Here is an 18,209-nt window from a genome sequence, read left to right as displayed (position 1 = left end):
AAAATCAACTGTTCTAAAACCTTATCCATGTACTGTGGGCCTAGAACAAACAAGCACCTGAAGCCAATCTTTGTAAACTCCAACCCCTTAGAAAGGACCCCTACTTTCCCTTACCTGGGGATATTGTTCCATGAAAGTGGCTCATGGACTACAGCAATCCATGCTAGATCTTTGTTATTTTCTAAGACCATTATGGCCCTAAAATGCTTTATGAAAAAATTAGGTAAAAAACCCATAAAGGAGATTTTAACTGTTTATAATGCGACCTGTATATCTGTAGTCACCTATGGTGCAGGATTATGGGGGTATTCAAATATTAGTGCGATTCAGATCATGGAAAATAAGTTTTTATGCCACATTCTGTCCGTACCCCAAAGTACCGCAACGATGATATGCCATGCTGAATTGGGAACACCTTATGTTACCGATATTATTAAAATTCAGCCAGTCCTTCTTTGGCATAGGGTTTGGACAAATGATGAATGTGTTGTCAATCGGGCTATTTTAGAGGATATCATGGCATTGGACAATATCAGTGATTTTAAATGGATAGGCTACGTTAGAAACTTTCTTGAAAAAATAAGTTGCCTCCAATACTTTGAGGACCCACAATCAATGGAATATATCTCCAGAAGAGATTTGAAAAATCTGTGTATGGCGTACCTCAGGGAAAATAGACTTATTGAAGAGGCGAGAATAAAGACTGTTTCCGTCCACCAGGGGATTCTATGTGGAGAAAAATTGCAGCCATATCTTTCATTGCACATGTCCAATCATGAACGTTACCTTTTGACCCGTTTTAGATTGAATATTGTATTTAGGACATTATCGTTCCCCGTGATGAATTGTTGGTCGAAGGATTTATGTCTTTGTCCATGTGATGATGTATCCCAACAATCCGATATACACATATTATTCTTCTGTAAATTTTATACTCTTCCTCGAAAGAAACTTATCATCCCTATCCTCAAGGATTTAAATGTATATAGATGTCGCCTAGCGTTTACAGAGTGCCAGAAAATGGAAACTGTTTTTATGGTTGCCTCAATTGCAGAATTTTTAAAATTAGTTTTTAAATGTCGTAAATCAATTTATACAGACTGATTGTTTTTATTGTATATATGAACCTAATTTTGCTGTTTTCCTTTTTTGTGATTTTTAAAAAAAGTTTACTCTACCTCTTGTAAATTGTACCTTTCATGCTACTTTCATGGTTATTTTGTTTTTAACCGAATAAAGTAATTTTGAATCTTGAATCTCTCACTAGGACTTCTTATGCTTACAAGTGGAAGAGGTTTTGCATCTGGTGCAAGTCTAAGAACTATGACCCTACGACATGCAAGGAGGATGTCATTCTTCCATACCTGCTTCATCTGGCGCAGTCTGGCCTTAATGTTCATTCCATTAGGGTTCATCTGGCTGCTTTGACTGCCTACAGGAAATGCCCTTCACAGACTTCCTTCTTTCAGATCCCTGTGATCAAAGATTTTTTGGAAGGCTTGAAGAAAGTGTTCCCTCCTGTCAGGCTTCCTTCGCCTTCGTGGGACTTGAATGTGGTGCTGTCCAGATTGATGAAGGAGCCTTTTGAACCTATTCATAAGGCTTCGTTGCAGCACCTGTCCTGGAAGGAGGCGTTCCTCGTGGCCATTACATCGGCCCGCAGGGTGAGTGAAATTCAGGCGTTGTGTTGCCAAGAACCTTATACTGTATTTCATGCTGCTAAGGTTGTTATGCGTACTCACCCTAAGTTTCTTCCCAAGGTTGTTTCTGGATTTTCATATCAATCAGGCTATAACTTTACCTACGTTCTTTCAGAATCCTTCGTCTCCAGCGGAAAGGTCTTTGCATTCCCTGGATGTTAGGAGGGTGCTGAAATTTTATATGGATAAAACCAGTGATATTCGTAGGTCAGACCAATTGTTCATCAATTATGGATCAGTCAGGACGGGTCTTGCGACCTCTAAGCAGTCTATCTCTAGGTGGATTGTGTCCTGCATACAGCTGTGTTACCAAAAAGCTAATAAGACCTTAGGAGGTAAGCCTAAGGGTCATTCCACCAGGGGCAAGGCTGCCACGACAGCATTGCTCCGTAATGTTCCGATTGCAGAAATCTGCAAGGCGGCCACTTGGAAGTCGGTTCATACCTTTGCTAAGCATTACTGCCTGGACTCTGATGCCAGGGCAGACGCTCAGGTTGGGCAGGCTTCGCTGCGAAATCCGTTCGCACAGTAGTGGCGTTAATTCTCTTTTCTCCACCGCCGCTTTGGTGTGGGATGGGCTTGCCATTCTATTCACTAGATTATGACTATATACAGAGATCCCCTACTACAGAAGGAGTAGTTTCTGTCCTGTAACTCCAGTTCTGTAGTAGGGGTATCTCTGTTATAGTCATAAGCGCCCTCCCTCCTCCCCGGTGGAGAGAGACATATTCCTTTATGGAATGCTACAGGTCTGGCGTGTTACGCCTTCAAAAAGAACTGAAGTCAGTTGGACCTGCTATGCATTCTGGGATACTGGGAGAAGGTTCTGGAAGATTCTCTTAAAGGCACAGTATCCTGTTTTGAGCCACATAATGGCAGCCTATGGGGCTTGTCTGTCCAGGTTCTTCTCTCTATCATTCCTGAGGGAGTTTGCTGTTAAAGCAAGGGAAATCTGTACAGGCTTTTGCTGTTTTGTGGATTTTGTGGTGGAATTTCTAGTTGAAGTACTGAACAGTGTAGCCTTTTTAGGCTGCATTATCTGTCTTTAAATTCTCTCTTAAGTGTCTATGCTTTTCTGCATTTTTTGACACTATAAGAGATTATTTTTGATTGCTCCGGGGTCCACGCACATGGGCGGGACTATTCACTAGATTATGACTATGACAGAGATACCCCTACTACAGAACTGGAGTTACAGGACAGAAACTACTCCATCAAGACCCCATAACATGACTTGTGTAAAGGATATTTCAAGACAAGACAACATGACTTGTGTAAAGGAAAGCCAATACACCACAACATGACTTGTGTAAAGGAAAGTCAAGACACCACAACATGACTAGTGTAAAGGAAAGCCAAGACACCACAACGCGACTCATGAAAAGGCAAGCCAAGGCACCACAACATGACTTGTGTAAAGGAAACCCATGGCACCACAACATGACTCATGTAAAGGAAAGTCCAAGACACCACAACATGAGTCATGGAAAGGAAATTCCAAGACACCTCAAAACGGCTTGTGGAAAGAAAAGCCCAAGACACCACAACATGACTTGTTTAAAGGAAAGTCCAAGACACCACAACCCCGACATGTGCTAATTGTAAAGACAAGTGAAGCTGAGGTGTAGGTGTATTTATTAATAAATCTAAACGTTTCTTGACATACCCGTTTCTACATCAGTCATCAGTTTTAGGTTTGCTGTATTTGCCTTTTCTTGGAGGATTTGTAGTAGTTCCTCCTGGTAACCGTTCCTCTTGGCTGTGCCTCTCGAGGCCTTCTTGCCCTAGGCAGAATTACTTGCAGAAACCATAGGCTGACCTTTATGTAAATGGTCAGCTATGTAAGGAAGAGTAACCTGGGGATTTCATGGTATCAAACATGCAACACTCTTGTCCTGTATTTTATTTGAATAACCTAATACATTCTGGGAATTGTAGTTCCGAGTCACTTCAATTGTAGTAAGACACCTGCGAACACTAGTGCTTTGTAAATGAAAAGTGTGGGACTTAAACATTGCATTCTTGGTGACCTGGATTACTCTGATAAAACTGTCAGTCACTCGGCAGTGGTGTGTACTGGGGGGTGCAGGTGCAACGGACTAGGAACAGGCCACGTCCTGATGTGGGAACAAGGTTGAGGATGCTGAGCAGAGTGCCTCTATGCAGTGACAGCCGGGCTCTGTGACCTCTGATTGAACTTGGGGGGAAAGTGGAAAAGGGTGGCACCCCAGCAGTGGAGGAGGGCAGATGCGGTCCGAAGATTTAAAACACTCTATTAATCAGGTTATGCTGCACCATATTGTTTGCTCTGCTGGATCACTCCAGATGAGAGGACGAGGTAAGGATGTTAGATTTTTTGTTGTTCAAAAGGACTTTTTAATCCTAGTTTCCAAATGTGATGGAATGTTATAACCCTGAGGATATCACTTTATGTCGTTGTGCCTCAGGGTCCATTATCTGGCCCCAAAAATGGATAGCCTAGAGGCAAACTAATTTTGCATGCTTCATTATACATATGCATTCATGTATTTATTTATTCATTTGTTTATATTGGGTGCACAGAAAGACTGTGAGACTCCAAGATCTGTGAGGAAAGTCTGCAACTAAGAAGTAAAGTGCCCACAAAAAGCCTACTCCGTGGACTGAGCATGGGGTTCAGTGGTCCTTCCTCAGTACCGGGGGCATCTACGGGAACAGATAGATGACCATTTACTTTGATATTGTCAAATGTGATACCCTCATTCCATTGATGAACATCACTGCCTTCATTTCATTAGTATCGGACACTATCTCTTCCCAATCTCTCAGATTATTAATGTCAGATTCTCCAATCTACACTGTGTTTAATGCATACCCTTCCTTTCATGACTTGCTGGGGTGCCCAGATGAATCGCCCCTCAGAGCGCTGGCTACTATTTAACAAGTAATTCTCTCGGTTACTCTTTGATCTTAAATGGTGACGTGGCCTTGAAAACACAGAAGAAAACACGTGTCGGCAGGGATGCTGAAAATGTAGTTACCAAATATTGTCTGCTACAAGTTGTGAACATGAACAGAATTGACAAAAAAACATGTATTAGTTACCCTGACAATAGGCAGCCGATCAGAATAGCTGCCTCGCCCAGAAGGTGGAATTGAACCACTCTGTCGCTAGACAACTACAGGTTTGAAGCATGCATCCCAGACCACTGAGGTTCATCCGGGCAAAGTAACAGTGTAGCAAAACAGGTATATATATCACAAGAATACATACTCTTTTACAGGTAGGGTGTGAGCCAAAATGTGTAATCCGCTTAGCTATCAATGTCCACTATTTATTGAAGTTCTGGGCTCAGCTCTATTTTTGATTTGTCTTTATTTTCATGCACTGTTTTAGTCAAAAGTTCAGAATATGAACCTTTGATTTTATGCAAAACAGAGACAGGCTTTCTGGGTAAACGAGACTTTCTTATAATGTGGACAAAGTTCAAATAAATCATTGGTAATGTCAGCGTTAACCACAATAGAAGAGGAAAGGCCGTGCTGATTTGAGTTTACAGAACACAGAATAAACAGACATTCTTAAAGCCTTACTCTGTTCTCTCACTCTCTCTGACTCCTTGAACGGAAAGAGCAAGACACCACAACATGATTGTGTAAAGGAAAGCCAAACCACCACAATATGACTTGAGTAAAGGAAAGCCAAGACACCACAACATGACTTGTGTAAAGGAAAGCCAAAACACCACAACATGACTTGAGTAAAGGAAAGCCAAGACATCGCAACATGACTTGTGTAAAGGAAAGCCAAAACACCACAACATGACTTGAGTAAAGGAAAGCCAAGACACCACAACATGACTTGTGTAAAGGAAAGCCAAAACACTACAATATGACTTGAGTAAAGGAAAGCCAAGACACCACTACATGACTTGTGTAAAGGAAAGCCAAAACACCACAACATGACTTGAGTAAAGGAAAGCCAAGACATCGCAACATGACTTGTGTAAAGGAAAGCCAAAACACCACAACATGGCTTGAGTAAAGGAAAGCCAAGACACCACAACATGATATGTGTAAACGAAAGCCAAGACACCACAACATGAATTGTGTAAAAGGAAGATCAAGAAAACACAACATGACTCATGTAAAGGAAAGCCAAGACACCACAACATGAATTGTGTAAAAGGAAGATCAAGAAAACACAACATGACTCATGTAAAGGAAAGCCAAGACACCACAACATGAATTGTGTAAAGGAAAGTCCAAGATACCACAGCATAACTCATGGAAAGCTGAAGACACCACAACATGGCTCGTGTAAATGAAAAGTCCAAGACAACAAAACATGACTCGTGTAAAGGAAAGGCCAAGACACCACACCATGACTTGTGGTAAGGAAAGTCCAAGACAACACAACATGAATGCTGTAAAGGAAAGACCAATACCCCATAACATGACTTGTGTAAAGGATAGTTCAAGACAACACACCATGACTTGTGTAAAGGAAAGCAGACACCACAACATGACTTGTGTAAATGAAAGTCAAGACACCACAACATGACTAGTGTAAAGGAAAGCCAATACACCACAACGTGACTCATGAAAAGGCAAGCCAAGGCACCACAACATGACTTGTGTAAAGGAAAGCCATGGCACCACAACATGACTCGTGTAAAGGAAAGCCAAGATACCACAAAATGTCTTGTGTAAAGGAAAGTAGAAGACACCACAACATGACTTGTGTAAAGGAAAGCCAAGACACCACAACATGACTCATGGAAAGGAAAGTCCAAGACACCACAACATGACTCATGGAAAGGAAATTCCAAGACACCTCAAAACGAGTTGTGGAAAGAAAAGCCCAAGACACCACAACATGACATGTGTAAAGGAAAGTCCAAGACACCACAACCCGGACATGTGCTAATTGTAAAGACAAGTGAAGCTGAGGTGTAGGTGTATTTATTAATAAATCTAAACGTTTCTTGACATACCCGTTTCTACATCAGTCATCAGTTTTAGGTTTGCTGTATTTGCCTTTTCTTGGAGGATTTGTAGTAGTTCCTCCTGGTAACCATTCCTCTTGGCTGTGCCTCTCGAAGCCTTCTCGCCCTAGGCAGAATTACTTGCAGAGACCATAGGCTGACCTTTATGTAAGTGGTCAGCTATGTAAGGAAGAGTTACCTGGTGAATTCATGCTATCAACAATGCAACACTCTTGTCCTGTATTTTATTTGAATAACCTAATACATTCTGGGAATTGTAGTTCCGAGTCACTTCAATTGTAGTAAGACACCTGCGAACACTAGTGCTTAAAAATGAAAAGTGTGGGACTTAAACATTGAATTCTTGGTGACCAGGATTACTCTGATAAAACTGTCAGTCACTCGGCAGTGGTGTGAACTGGGGGGTGCAGGTGCAACGGACTAGGAACAGGCCACGTGCTGATGTGGGAACAAGGTTGAGGATGCTGAGCTGAGCGCCTCGATGCAGTGACAGCCGGGCTCTGTGACCTCTGATTGAACTCGGGGGGAAAGGGGAAAAGGGTGGCACCCCAGCAGTGGAGGAGGGCAGAGGCGGTCAGAAGATTTAAAACACTCTATTAATCAGGTTATGCTGCAACATATTTTTTGCTCTGCTGGATCACTCCAGATGAGAGGACGAGGTAAGGATGTTAGATTTTTTGTTGTACAAAAGGACTTTTTAATCCTAGTTTCCAAATGTGATGGAATGGTATAACCCTGAGGATATCGCTTTATGTCGTTGTGCCTCAGGGTCCATTATCTGGACCCAAAAATGGGATAGCCTAGAGGCAAACTCATTTTGCATGCTTCATTATACATATGCATTCATGTATTTATTTATTCATTTGTTTATATTGGGTGCACAGAAAGACTGTGAGACTCCAAGATCTGTAAGCAAAGTCTGCAACAAAGAAGTAAAGTGCCCACAAAAAGCCTACTCCGTGGACTGAGGATGGGGTTCAGTGGTCCTTCCTCAGTACCGGGGACATCTACGGGAGCAGATAGAGGACCATTTACTTTGATATTGTCAAATGTGATACCCTCATTCCATTGATGAACATCACTGCCTTCATTTCATTAGTATCGGACACTATCTCTTCCCAATCTCTCAGATTATTAATGTCAGATTCTCCAATCTACACTGTGTTTAATGCATACCCTTCCTTTCATGACTTGCTGTGGTGCCCAGATGATTCGCCCCTCAGAGCGCTGGCTACTATTTAACAAGTAATTCTCTCGGTTACTCTTTGATCTTAAATGGTGACGTGGCCTTGAAAACACAGAAGAAAACACGTGTCGGCAGGGCTGCTTAAAATGTAGTTACCAAATATTGTCTGCTACAAGTTGTGAACATGAACAGAATTGACAAAAAAACATGTATTAGTTACCCTGACAATGGGCAGCCCATCACAAAAGCTTCCTCGCCCAGAAGGTGGAATTGAACCACTCTGTTGCTAGACCGCTACAGGTTTGAAGCCTGCACCCCAGACCACTGAGGTTCATCCGGGCAAACAAACAGTGTAGCAAAACAGGTATATATATATCACAAGAATACATACTCTTTTACAGGTAGGGTGTGAGCCAAAATGTGTAATCCTCCTAGCTATCAATGTCCACTATTTATTGAAGTTCTGGGCTCAGCTCTATTTTTGATTTGTCTTTATTTTCATGCACTGTTTTAGTCAAAAGTTCAGAATAAACCTTTGATTGTATGCAAAGCAGAGACAGGCTTTCTGGGTAAACGAGACTTTCTTATAATGTGGACAAAGTTCAGATAAATCATTGCTAATGTCAGCGTTAACAACAATAGAAGAGGAAAGGCCGTGCTGATTTGAGTTTACAGAACACAGAATAAACAGACATTCTTAAAGCCTTACTCTGTTCTCTCACTCTCTCTGACTCCTTGAACGGAAAGAACAAGACACCACAACATGATTGTGTAAAGGAAAGCCAAAACACCACAATAAGACTTGAGTAAAGGAAAGCCAAGACACCACAACATGACTTGTGTAAAGGAAAGCCAAAACACCACAACATGACTTGAGTAAAGGAAAGCCAAGACATCGCAACATGACTTGTGTAAAGGAAAGCCAAAACACCACAACATGGCTTGTGTAAAGGAAAGCCAAGACACCACAACATGACTTGTGTAAAGGAAAGCCAAAACACTATAATATGACTTGAGTAAAGAAAAGCCAAGACACCACTACATGACTTGTGTAAAGGAAAGCCAAAACACCACAACATGACTTGAGTAAAGGAAAGCCAAGACATCGCAACATGACTTGTGTAAAGGAAAGCCCAAGGCACCACAACATGAATTGTGTAAAAGAAAGCCAAGACCCCACAACATGAATTGTGCAAATGAAAGCCAAGACACCACAACATGAATTGTGTAAAAGGAAGATCAAGAAAACACAACATGACTCATGTAAAGGAAAGCCAAGACACCACAACCTGAATTGTGTAAAGGAAAGTCCAAGATACCACAACATAACTCATGGAAAGCTGAAGACACCACAACATGGCTCGTGTAAATGAAAAGTCCAAGACAACAAAACATTACTCGTGTAAAGGAAAGGCAAAGACACCACTCCATGACTTGTGGTAAGGAAAGTCCAAGACAGCACAACATGAATGCTGTAAAGGAAAGATCAAGACCCCATAACATGACTTGTGTAAAGGATATTTCAAGACAAGACAACGTGACTTGTGTAAAGGAAAGCCAATACACCACAAAATGACTTGTGTAAAGGAAAGTCAAGACACCACAACATGACTAGTGTAAAGGAAAGCCAAGACACCACAACGCGACTCATGAAAAGGCAAGCCAAGGCACCACAACATGACTTGTGTAAAGGAAAGCCATGGCACCACAACATGACTCGTGTAAAGGAAAGCCAAGAAACACAAAATGTCTTGTGTAAAGGAAAGTAGAAGACACCACAACATGACTTGTGTAAAGGAAAGCCAAGACGCCACAACATGACTCATGGAAAGGAAAGTCCAAGACACCACAACATGACTCATGGAAAGGAAATTCCAAGACACCTCAAAACGGCTTGTGGAAAGAAAAGCCCAAGACACCACAACATGACTTGTGTAAAGGAAAGTCCAAGACACCACAACCCCAACATGTGCTAATTGTAAAGACAAGTGAAGCTGAGATGTAGGTGTATTTATTAATAAATCTAAACGTTTCTTGACATACCCGTTTCTACATCAGTCATCAGTTTTAGGTTTGCTGTATTTGCCTTTTCTTGGAGGATTTGTAGTAGTTCCTCCTGGTAACCGTTCCTCTTGGCTGTGCCTCTCGAAGCCTTCTTGCCCTAGGCAGAATTACTTGCAGAGAGTAGACGATAGGCTGACCTTTATGTAAATGGTCAGCTATGTGAGGAAGAGTTACCTGGTGATTTCATGGTATCAAACATGCAACATTCTTGTCCTGTATTTTATTTGAATAACCTTATACATTCTGGGAATTGTAGTTCCGAGTCTCTTCAATTGTAGTAAGACACCTGTGAACACTAGTGCTTTGTAAATGAAAAGTGTGGGACTTCAACATTGCATTCTTGGTGACCTGGATTACTCTGATAAAACTGTCAGTCACTCGGCAGTGGTGTGAACTGGGGGGTGCAGGTGCAACGGACTAGGAACAGGCCACGTGCTGATGTGGGAACAAGGTTGAGGATGCTGAGCAGAGCGCCTCTATGCAGTGACAGCCGGGCTCTGTGACCTCTGATTGAACTCGGGGGGAAAGTGGAAAAGGGTGGCACCCCAGCAGTGGAGGAGGGCAGAGGCGGTCAGAAGATTTAAAACACTCTATTAATCAGGTTATGCTGCAACATATTGTTTGCTCTGCTGGATCACTCCAGATGAGAGGACGAGGTAAGGATGTTAGATTTTTTGTTGTACAAAAGGACTTTTTAATCCTAGTTTCCAAATGTGATGGAATGGTATAACCCTGAGGATATCGCTTTATGTCGTTGTGCCTCAGGGTCCATTATCTGGCCCCAAAAATGGATAGCCTAGAGGCAAACTCATTTTGCATGCTTCATTATACATATGCATTCATGTATTTATTTATTCATTTGTTTATATTGGGTGCACAGAAAGACTGTGAGACTCCAAGATCTGTAAGCAAAGTCTGCAACAAAGAAGTAAAGTGCCCACAAAAAGCCTACTCCGTGGACTGAGGATGGGGTTCAGTGGTCCTTCCTCAGTACCGGGGACATCTACGGGAGCAGATAGATGACCATTTACTTTGATATTGTCAAATGTGATACCCTCATTCCATTGATGAACATCACTGCCTTCATTTCATTAGTATCGGACACTATCTCTTCCCAATCTCTCAGATTATTAATGTCAGATTCTCCAATCTACACTGTGTTTAATGCATACCCTTCCTTTCATGACTTGCTGTGGTGCCCAGATGATTCGCCCCTCAGAGCGCTGGCTACTATTTAGCAAGTAATTCTCTCGGTTACTCTTTGATCTTAAATGGTGACGTGGCCTTGAAAACACAGAAGAAAACACGTGTCGGCAGGGCTGCTTAAAATGTAGTTACCAAATATTGTCTGCTACAAGTTGTGAACATGAACAGAATTGACAAAAAAACATGTATTAGTTACCCTGACAATGGGCAGCCCATCACAAAAGCTGCCTCGCCCAGAAGGTGGAATTGAACCACTCTGTCGCTAGACCGCTACAGGTTTGAAGCCTGCACTCCAGACCACTGAGGTTCATCCGGGCAAACAAACAGTGTAGCAAAACAGGTATATATATCACAAGAATACATACTCTTTTACAGGTAGGGTGTGAGCCAAAATGTGTAATCCGCCTAGCTATCAATGTCCACTATTTGTTGAAGTTCTGGGCTCAGCTCTATTTTGGATTTGTCTTTATTTTCATGCACTGTTTTAGTCAAAAGTTCAGAATGAACCTTTGATTGTATGCAAAACAGAGACAGGCTTTCTGGGTAAACGAGACTTTCCTATAATGTGGACAAAGTTCAGATAAATCATTGCTAATGTCAGCGTTAACAACAATAGAAGAGGAAAGGCCGTGCTGATTTGAGTTTACAGAACACAGAATAAACAGACATTCTTAAAGCCTTACTCTGTTCTCTCACTCTCGCTGACTCCTTGAACGAAAAGAGCAAGACACCACAACATGATTGTGTAAAGGAAAGCCAAAACACCACAATATGACTTGAGTAAAGGAACGCCAAGACACCACAACATGACTTGTGTAAAGGAAAGCCAAAACACCACAACATTACTTGAGTAAAGGAAAGCCAAGACATCGCAACATGACTTGTGTAAAGGAAAGCCAAAACACCACAACATGACTTGAGTAAAGGAAAGCCAAGACACCACAACATGACTTGTGTAAAGGAAAGCCAAAACATTACAATATGACTTGAGTAAAGGAAAGCCAAGACACCACTACATGACTTGTGTAAAGGAAAGCCAAAACACCACAACATGACTTGAGTAAAGGAAAGCCCAAGGCACCACAACATGAATTGTGTAAAAGAATGCCAAGACCCCACAACATGAATTGTGCAAACGAAAGCCAAGACACCACAACATGAATTGTGTAAAAGGAAGATCAAGAAAACACAACATGACTCATGTAAAGGAAAGCCAAGACACCACAACATGAATTGTGTAAAGGAAAGTCCAAGATACCACAACATAACTCATGGAAAGCTGAAGACACCACAACATGGCTCGTGTAAATGAAAAGTCCAAGACAACAAAACATTACTCGTGTAAAGGAAAGGCAAAGACACCACACCATGACTTGTGGTAAGGAAAGTCCAAGACAACACAACATGAATGCTGTAAAGGAAAGATCAAGACCCCATAACATGACTTGTGTAAAGGATATTTCAAGACAAGACAACATGACTTGTGTAAAGGAAAGCCAATACACCACAAAATGACTTGTGTAAAGGAAAGTCAAGACACCACAACATGACTAGTGTAAAGGAAAGCCAAGACACCACAACGCGACTCATGAAAAGGCAAGCCAAGGCACCACAACATGACTTGTGTAAAGGAAAGCCATGGCACCACAACATGACTCGGGTAAAGGAAAGCCAAGAAACACAAAATGTCTTGTGTAAAGGAAAGTAGAAGACACCACAACATGACTTGTGTAAAGGAAAGCCAAGACGCCACAACATGACTCATGGAAAGGAAAGTCCAAGACACCACAACATGACTCATGGAAAGGAAATTCCAAGACACCTCAAAACGGCTTGTGGAAAGAAAAGCCCAAGACACCACAACATGACTTGTGTAAAGGAAAGTCCAAGACACCACAACCCCGACATGTGCTAATTGTAAAGACAAGTGAAGCTGAGGTGTAGGTGTATTTATTAATAAATCTAAACGTTTCTTGACATACCCGTTTCTACATCAGTCATCAGTTTTAGGTTTGCTGTATTTGCCTTTTCTTGGAGGATTTGTAGTAGTTCCTCCTGGTAACCGTTCCTCTTGGCTGTGCCTCTCGAAGCCTTCTCGCCCTAGGCAGAATTACTTGCAGAGACCATAGGCTGACCTTTATGTAAATGGTCAGCTATGTAAGGAAGAGTTACCTGGTGATTTCATGGTATCAAACATGCAACACTCTTGTCCTGTATTTTATTTGAATAACCTAATACATTCTGGGAATTGTAGTTCCGAGTCACTTCAATTGTAGTAATACACCTGCGAACACTAGTGCTTTGTAAATGAAAAGTGTGGGACTTAAACATTGCATTCTTGGTGACCTGAATTACTCTGATAAAACTGTCAGTCACTCGGCAGTGGTATGAACTGGGGGGTGCAGGTGCAACGGACTAGGAACAGGCCACGTGCTGATGTGGGAACAAGGTTGAGGATGCTGAGCAGAGCGCCTCTATTCAGTGACAGCCGGGCTCTGTGACCTCTGATTGAACTCGGGGGGAAAGGGGAAAAGGGTGGCACCCCAGCAGTGGAGGAGGGCAGAGGCGGTCAGAAGATTTAAAACACTCTATTAATCAGGTTATGCTGCAAAATATTTTTTGCTCTGCTGGATCACTCCAGATGAGAGGACGTGGTAAGGATGTTAGATTTTTTGTTGTACAAAAAAACTTTTTAATCCTAGTTTCTAAATGTGATGGAATGGTATAACCCTGAGGATATCGCTTTATGTCGTTGTGCCTCAGGGTCCATTATCTGGCCCCAAAAATGGATAGCCTAGAGGCAAACTCATTTTGCATGCTTCATTATACATATGCATTCATGTATTTATTTATTCATTTGTTTATATTGGGTGCACAGAAAGACTGTGAGACTCCAAGATCTGTGAGCAAAGTCTGCAACAAAGAAGTAAAGTGCCCACAAAAAGCCTACTCCGTGGACTGAGCATGGGGTTCAGTGGTCCTTCCTCAGTACCGGGTGCATCTACGGGAGCAGATAGATGACCATTTACTTTGATATTGTCAAATGTGATACCCTCATTCCATTGATGAACATCACTGCCTTCATTTCATTAGTATCGGACACTATCTCTTCCCAATCTCTCAGATTATTAATGTCAGATTCTCCAATCTACACTGTGTTTAATGCATACCCTTCCATTCATGACTTGCTGGGGTGCCCAGATGAATCGCCCCTCAGAGCGCCGGCTACTAATTAACAAGTAATTCTCTCGGTTACTCTTTGATCTTAAATGGTGACGTGGCCTTGAAAACACAGAAGAAAACACGTGTCGGCAGGGCTGCTGAAAATGTAGTTACCAAATATTGTCTGCTACAAGTTGTGAACATGAACAGAATTGACAAAAAAACATGTATTAGTTACCCTGATAATGGGCAGCCCATCACAAAAGCTGCCTCACCCAGAAGGTGGAATTGAACCACTCTGTCGCTAGACAGCTACAGGTTTGAAGCATGCACCCCAGACCACTGAGGTTCATCCGGGCAAAGAAACAGTGTAGCAAAACAGGAATATATATCACAAGAATACATACTCTTTTACAGGTAGGGTGTGAGCCAAAATGTGTAATCCGCCTAGCTATCAATGTCCACTATTTATTGAAGTTCTGGGCTCAGCTCTATTTTTGATTTGTCTTTATTTTCATGCATTGTTTTAGTCAAAAGTTCAGAATATGAACCTTTGATTGTATGCAAAACAGAGACAGGCTTTCTGGGTAAACGAGACTTTCTTATAATGTGGACAAAGTTCAGATAAATCATTGGTAATGTCAGCGTTAACCACAATAGAGGAGGAAAGGCCGTGTTGAGTTGAGTTTACAGAACACAGAATAAACAGACATTCTTAAAGCCTTACTCTGTTCTCTCACTCTCTCTGACTCCTTGAACGGAAAGAGCAAGACACCACAACATGATTGTGTAAAGGAAAGCCAAAACACCACAATATGACTTGAGTAAAGGAAAGCCAAGACCCCACAACATGACTTGTGTAAAGGAAAGCCAAAACACCACAACATGACTTGAGTAAAGGAAAGCCAAGACATCGCAACATGACTTGTGTAAAGGAAAGCCAAAACACCACAACATGACTTGAGTAAAGGAAAGCCTAAACACCACAACATGACTTGTGTAAAGGAAAGCCAAAACACTACAATATGACTTGAGTAAAGGAAAGCCAAGACACCACTACATGACTTGTGTAAAGGAAAGCCAAAACACCACAACATGACTTGAGTAAAGGAAAGCCAAGACATCGCAACATGACTTGTGTAAAGGAAATCCCAAGGCACCACAACATGAATTGTGTAAAAGAAAACCAAGACACCACAACATGAATTGTGTAAAGGAAAGCCAAGACACCACAACATGAATTGTGTAAAAGGAAGATCAAGAAAACACAACATGACTCATGTAAAGGAAAGCCAAGACACCACACCATGACTTGTGGTAAGGAAAGTCGAAGACAACCCAACATGAATGCTGTAAAGGAAAGATCAAGACCCCATAACATGACTTGTGTAAAGGATATTTCAAGACAAGACAACATGACTTGTGTAAAGGAAACCCAAGACACCACAACATGACTTGTGTAAAGGAAAGTCAAGACGCCACAACATGACTAGTGTAAAGGAAAGCCAAGATACCACAACGTGACTCATGAAAAGGCAAGCCAAGGCACCACAACATGACTTGTGTAAAGGAAAGCCATGACACCACAACATGACTCGTGTAAAGGAAAGCCAAGAAACCACAAAATGTCTTGTGTAAAGGAAAGTAGAAGACACCACAACATGACTTGTGTAAAGGAAAGCCAAGACACCACAACATGACTCATGGAAAGGAAAGTCCAAGACACCACAACATGACTCATGGAAAGGAAATTCCAAGACACCTCAAAACGACTTGTGGAAAGAAAAGCCCAAGACACCACAACATGACTTGTGTAAAGGAAAGTACAAGACACCACAACCCCGACATGTGGTAATTGTAAAGACAAGTGAAGCTGAGGTGTAGGTGTATTTATTAATAAATCTAAACATTTCTTGACATACCCGTTTCTACATCAGTCATCAGTTTTAGGTTTGCTGTATTTGCCTTTTCTTGGAGGATTTGTAGTAGTTCCTCCTGGTAACCGTTCCTCTTGGCTGTGCCTCTCGAAGCCTTCTCGCCCTAGGCAGAATTACTTGCAGAGACCATAGGCTGACCTTTATGTAAATGGTCAGCTATGTAAGGAAGAGCTACCTGGTGATTTCGTGGTATCAAACATGCAACACTCTTGTCCTGTATTTTATTTAAATAATCTAATACATTCTGGGAATTGTAGTTCCAAGTCACTTCAATTGTAGTAAGGCACCTGCGAACACTAGTGCTTTGTAAATGAAAAGTGTGGTACTTGAACATTGCATTCTTGGTGACCTGGATTACTCTGATAAAACTGTCAGTCACTCGGCAGTGGTGTGAACTGGGGGGTGCAGGTGCAACGGACTAGGAACAGGCCACGTGCTGATGTGGGAACAAGGTTGAGGATGCTGAGCAGAGCGCCTCTATGCAGTGACAGCCGGGCTCTGTGACCTCTGATTGAACTCGGGGGGAAAGGGGAAAAGGGTGGCACCCCAGCAGTGGAGGAGGGCAGAGGCGGTCAGAAGATTTAAAACACTCTATTAATCAGATTATGCTGCAACATATTTTTTGCTCTGCTGGATCACTCCAGATGAGAGGACGAGGTAAGGATGTTACATTTATTGTTGTACAAAAGGACTTTTTAATCCTAGTTTCCAAATGTGATGGAATGGTATAACCCTGAGGATATCGCTTTATGTCGTTGTGCCTCAGGGTCCATTATCTGGCCCCAAAAATGGGATAGCCTAGAGGCAAACTCATTTTGCATGCTTCATTATACATATGCATTTATGTATTTATTTATTCATTTGTTTATATTGGTTGCACAGAAAGACTGTGAGACTCCAAGATCTGTGAGCAAAGTCTGCAACAAAGAAGTAAAGTGCCCACAAAAAGCCTACTCCGTGGACTGAGGATGGGATTCAGTGGTCCTTCCTCAGTACCGGGGACATCTACGGGAGCAGATAGATGACCATTTACTTTGATATTGTCAAATGCGATACCCTCATTCCGTTGATGAACATCACTACCTTTATTTCATTAGTATCGGACACTATCTCTTCCCAATCTCTCAGATTATTAATGTCAGATTCTCCAATCTACAGTGTGTTTAATGCATACCCTTCCATTCATGACTTGCTGTGGTGCCCAGATGATTCGCCCCTCAGAGCGCTGGCTACTATTTAACAAGTAATTCTCTCGGTTACTCTTTGATCTTAAATGGTGACGTGGCCTTGAAAACACAGAAGAAAACACGTGTCGGCAGGGCTGCTGAAAATGTAGTTACCAAATATTGTCTACTACAAGTTGTGAACATGAACAGAATTGACAAAAAAAAATGTATTAGTTACCCTGACAAAGGGCAGTCCATCACAAAAGCTGCCTCGCCCAGAAGGTGGAATTGAGCCACTCTGTCGCTAGACAGCTACAGGTTTGAAGCCTGCACCCCAGACCACTGAGGTTCATCCGAGCAAAGAAACAGTGTAGCAAAACAGGTATATACATCACAAGAATACTTCTGTAGTAGGGGATCTCTGTTATAGTCATAATTTAGTGAATAGTCCCGCCCATGTGCGTGGACCCCGGAGCAATCAAAAATAATCTCTTATAGTGTCAAAAAATGCAGAAAAGCATAGACACTTAAGAGAGAATTTAAAGACAGATAATGCAGCCTAAAAAGGCTACACTGTCCAGTACTTCAACTAGAAATTCCACCACAAAATCCACAAAACAGCAAAAGCCTGTACAGATTTCCCTTGCTTTAACAGCAAACTCCCTCAGGAATGATAGAGAGAAGAACCTGGACAGACAAGCCCCATAGGCTGCCATTATGTGGCTCAAAACAGGATACTGTGCCTTTAAGATAATCTTCCAGAACCTTCTCCCAGTATCCCAGAATGCATAGCAGGTCCA

At 42.0% G+C, this 18,209-nt stretch overlaps 5 non-coding genes across 5 annotated transcripts; all 5 read right to left on the bottom strand.

Annotated features, from left to right (window-relative positions):
- Positions 1-4,818: 4,818 nt before the first annotated feature.
- Positions 4,819-4,905, bottom strand: TRNASTOP-UCA (transfer RNA opal suppressor (anticodon UCA)). Its single transcript has one exon. It is a non-coding gene; the product is annotated as a tRNA-Sec (tRNA).
- Positions 4,906-8,128: 3,223 nt separating this feature from the next.
- Positions 8,129-8,215, bottom strand: TRNASTOP-UCA (transfer RNA opal suppressor (anticodon UCA)). Its single transcript has one exon. It is a non-coding gene; the product is annotated as a tRNA-Sec (tRNA).
- Positions 8,216-11,374: 3,159 nt separating this feature from the next.
- TRNASTOP-UCA (transfer RNA opal suppressor (anticodon UCA)) lies at positions 11,375-11,461 on the bottom strand. Its single transcript has one exon. It is a non-coding gene; the product is annotated as a tRNA-Sec (tRNA).
- Positions 11,462-14,578: 3,117 nt separating this feature from the next.
- On the bottom strand, positions 14,579-14,665 carry TRNASTOP-UCA (transfer RNA opal suppressor (anticodon UCA)). Its single transcript has one exon. It is a non-coding gene; the product is annotated as a tRNA-Sec (tRNA).
- Positions 14,666-17,681: 3,016 nt separating this feature from the next.
- On the bottom strand, positions 17,682-17,768 carry TRNASTOP-UCA (transfer RNA opal suppressor (anticodon UCA)). The gene has a single exon. It is a non-coding gene; the product is annotated as a tRNA-Sec (tRNA).
- Between the last annotated feature and the right edge of the window lie 441 nt (positions 17,769-18,209).

The sequence above is a fragment of the Lissotriton helveticus genome, chromosome 5_1, assembly GCF_964261635.1.
Source record: "Lissotriton helveticus chromosome 5_1, aLisHel1.1, whole genome shotgun sequence".
NCBI lineage: Eukaryota > Metazoa > Chordata > Amphibia > Caudata > Salamandridae > Lissotriton > Lissotriton helveticus.
The sequence above is the reverse complement of the archived record's forward strand: the minus strand, read 5'-3'. Positions and strand labels throughout refer to the sequence as shown.